General features: G+C 38.5%; 1 pseudogene across 1 annotated transcript; it reads right to left on the bottom strand.

Moving 5' to 3' along the window:
* Positions 1-2,749: 2,749 nt before the first annotated feature.
* Positions 2,750-3,487, bottom strand: LOC125363919 (annotated as a pseudogene). The gene is made up of 2 exons (XR_007213388.1): positions 3,396-3,487; positions 2,750-3,348 (listed from the first exon to the last, which is right to left on the bottom strand). The product of XR_007213388.1 is annotated as a ferritin light chain-like (transcript).
* Between the last annotated feature and the right edge of the window lie 798 nt (positions 3,488-4,285).

The following is a 4,285-nucleotide window of genomic DNA, read 5'->3' as shown; positions in this document are numbered from 1 at the left end:
TGCATCTTAAGCGTGCAAAATGTTTCTGTGAAATACTTGTAAGCAAACTTCTAATTTTGTGTTTTAGCTATTCAATGAAATAGCTGATCATCCAATTCATAGAAAAACACAGGTTAAGAATCACATTTAGCTATTGTGGGCTGATAGACCATGTTAAAATAAAAATTACCTAGTAGATTGCATTTGCGCCTGAGCTGTAAGAGTCCTCATATACATAATTGAATTTAAGCAGTGTTTATGGAGCACACTGACATTTCTGCCTTAAGAAAAATATAATAGACATGATTTAAAACAACTGTTACCCAATAATATACCTGTTCACATTCATCAAATCTCTTCAAAGAGATAGTTATGGCAATCAACAAACTGCTTTCACATCAATATCACCACTGCAGTATCTTAAATATTAAAAACTCCAGCCTCTATCAAGTGGTAAGCAGTCACAAGACATAGGATGTATCCATGAGGCATATTTTAAGACATGCAAATATAAGACAGATCCAGCATGCATTTGACTACTTGAAACTTGTATGTAGAATAATGACTTAATCATAGTATATCTGCTTACAAAAGCAAAAGGCTTTTGAAAGCAACATGATGAATAATTGTGATTTTACCAGTGTTATATTGGAATATAATTTTCTGCAGTAAAATGCCAGATCCAAATTGTCAACACAATAGTATCTTTTTTAAAAATCCATATTTCACCATGGAATAATCACTTATTTTAAAATACAGATTTTTAACTTACACAAAACTGTGACTACAATTGAGAAGGACTAGGGCTATATGGTTAAAGTTAAGGGGAAAATGTAATTCAGTTTACAAAGATTTGATTCCCATATGCTTGTAATGTATATGCTTTGTCCCTCACATATGTTTCTTCACAACTACCACTTGTCTAAATTATTTTGATGCTTATTTGCATGTTTTTGCATAGAACCATGATCTGCTGAAAGAACACTTGTCCATTGTTGATCAGAATGCTTAGCTTCCTTCATCTCTCTGCTTGGATGTTATTCTGAAGGTGTAGACAGTTGTACTAGTGACACCTAGTGCTTATTTCCTAAAAATGTCTGCCTTTCAGAAAACATTTATTTTCTCATGGTTAGCTACTGTTAATCAAGTTCTTGTTTATGTGCTGAAAGTGACAATGATAATGTAAGTGCTATTTCAAGCTGTTAAAGACTAAATGGATAACCTTCCAACATAACCTCTTAACATAATTAAAGCAAACAGATTTGACATTAACATTGTGCATTAAAAGCAAGCACAGAGAATGAGAGGATCACAAATGAGAAAGCATATGTTTGAATTGCATTTTTATTATTCATAAGCAGCTATAAATGCCAAAAGTTAGGGCATACTGGCTTAGTCCATTCATTAGGAACTACTAAATGACACGGAGAACAGGGGTGTGACATCTGACCTCTATGAAAGGAAAAAAATAGCTTAATCTCTTTAGTAGTATGTTGGTTCTGAGGTTTTTATATCCTTTACCTTAGTCTTGATATACTATACAGCCCAGTAGGAAATATAGTGAGACATGTACTTCAAATCTTGTCACTTAAACTTTTTCCTTCCCTCATATGCAAAGAGAAGCTCAGTGTTCAGCCTCTGGCCATATAGATCACTACATTTGTAGAACGGTCAAGAGTCCTCCCCATACCTAACCTATCTATCACTACATTTTCCACCTAGCGAACACTCCTAGAATAAACACTACCAGAGATTATTTCACTTATGGCTACCTAGATCTTAGTATAAATTTCTAAGCTAGCCTGCATAAGGACAACCTCACTGAGGAGGAGATGCTAATGCTAAGAGCTGGATAAAAGTGCCTGAAAACAAACGCAAGACACTAGGCAATATCAAAAGCCCAGAGATGGAAACAATCTTGATTTTTAGAGAGAAAGAAAGCCAGCAATCAGGAAAGAAGTACTTCATATCTCAGAGAAAAGCTGTCATGACACTTTTTATGTTGTTAGGTAATACATTTGTGTAGTCTAAATTCTTGTGATGAAGTCCTAAACCTTCAATATGATGGGATTTGGAGGTTGGGCACTTTGGGAATTGATGAGGCTTAGATAAAAATCACAAAGGCTGGAATCTTATAAGGAGGACGAGTGCCTTGGAAGAGGAAGTGACAGAGAAATGTGAGAACACAGTGAGGGGGTGGACATCTTACAGCCAGATAGTCAGGCAGCCATAGACAGCAAGTCTTCCACACCTTTACCTTGCACATCACAGAACCCAGAACTTTTGTAAAGCAAACATCACCTATTGATGTCATTCAGTTTTTGGTATCTTGTTATAGCAGCTCAAGTATGAACCTTATAATCTAAGGACAAATTTTAATAATTTTTGGCCAACATATGTTATGCATATTCACATATATCGATATACAAATATATTAATGTAAGACCACTATGGCTGCCATATCAATCATAAATAGTAGATAAAAGTGTCAAATATGGGAGTGAGAAAATTTCATGACATTTACAATTTATTTGGAAAAGTAGGATGAACAAAAGCTAAAAGCTCATACAGTAAAATACGTTGTACATATATAATGTGCATGTATTATTTCACAAACTTGGTATTAATAAAATTATGTAGTAAAAACAAAATATTCACGTGCAGAAGTCTTTTTTTTTTGCTGCAAAAAGCTTTATTTCATTTGGTCCAAGGCTTGGGAAGGGCTCCAGGGTGGTTAGTTAGGAAGTTGCCCATGGCTAGAGGAAGAGGCTCAGGTGGAAACCCTGATGTCACGCGATACACAGATGGCCTCCAGAGGCTGCTGGACTCTGGGGTCCTCTAGTCGTGCCTGAGGGTGAGACGTTCGAAGAGAAGCCAGCCTGCAGAGGTTGGTTAGGTGGTCACACATCTTCTTGATGAGCGTCACCTTTTCATCCAGGAAGTGGTTCTCTAGGAAGTCACAGAGATGGGGGTCTGTGCGTGCAGAACCCAAGGCATGAAGATACAGAATGGCTTGGTTCAGGTTCTTCTCCAGGTTCATGGCGGCTTCCATGGCTTCCACGGTTTTACCCCACTCATCTTCAGAAGGCTTCTGCACATCCTGGAACAGCGCGGCTGCCGCACTGGTTCTGCATGTTCAGGAGGCGGTGGACGCTTCTCCTCCGCCAGCTCGCGGAAGAAGTGGCCCACGCCGTCCAGGGCCACATCATCTCGATCGAAATAGTAGCCCAGAGAGAGGTAGGTGTAGGAGGCCCTCAAATGCAAGTTGACCAGTCGGTTGACAGCAGCCTCCACCTCGGTGGAATAATTCTGACGGATCTGGGAGGTCATGGCTAGTCGTCGATACAGGGCTAACCACACACACACACACACACACACACACACACACACACACACACACACACACACACACACACAACGGCGTTGGTTGGTCCTGGAAGCAGACGGGCAAGAAGATAAGGGTTAGACGTTGTGAGTGGAGAGGAGATCCGAAGGCAGCTGGTGGTGGAAAAGAGGAGTCCCCGGGGCTGTTCGGTCCAAACACTGTTGAATCAAGACACAGATCCGCGGGACTGGCGCGCGCTGCTCGCAGAAGTCTTTTAATATGAGAGCCAGGATAAATTATTTAACAGACTTGGAAAAACTGGATTCCTGCATTTCTGCTATATTATAGCTCATATTTATGCTTACTTTCCCTACATCAGATTATATAAAATTTAAAAAATTTAAGGCTGCAAAAGATAAACCCTCTTGTATCTTGAGTATTTTATGGAAAGGCCAGTAATTGCCTTTCTTCTTCAAACATCCATGTTAGAGATATAATAGGTAAAAATGGAGGAAAAGTAAATAAATAGGGAATAGGGAAGTAAATAAATAATCATTGGAAAGACAGATACCATCAGAGTGCAGAACAGTCAATGAAGAAGGTAAATGATAATGAAGATGGTCAAAGTGTTCACATGAACCTATGGAAATAAAACAATGCAACCAGTCAAAACTGTTTTGAGAAAGGGGCTGAGGGGCTGATTGAATTGCTTTCATTGGGAGTACACTGGATGCATGCATAAAAATGTTACAGTGAAACCTCCCCCACTGTACTAATAATGCATGCTAATAAAATTCTAAAAAGTCTGTTTTCTTTGGATTCATTGTGTTCAATTTTACTTAAGGGAACTAATCCACTTTTTTTGGCTTTTTGTTCTTGGTTTGTTTTTTATAGAATCCATCCTTCTGCAATGTTTAGGAGTACAATCATACCTTCCACTTACATTTCAGTTTAAATTTAGCATTTCAATAATTGCTGCTG

Source organism: Perognathus longimembris, chromosome 15 (genome assembly GCF_023159225.1).
Source record: "Perognathus longimembris pacificus isolate PPM17 chromosome 15, ASM2315922v1, whole genome shotgun sequence".
In the NCBI taxonomy this organism is placed as follows: domain Eukaryota; kingdom Metazoa; phylum Chordata; class Mammalia; order Rodentia; family Heteromyidae; genus Perognathus; species Perognathus longimembris.
The sequence above is the reverse complement of the archived record's forward strand: the minus strand, read 5'-3'. Positions and strand labels throughout refer to the sequence as shown.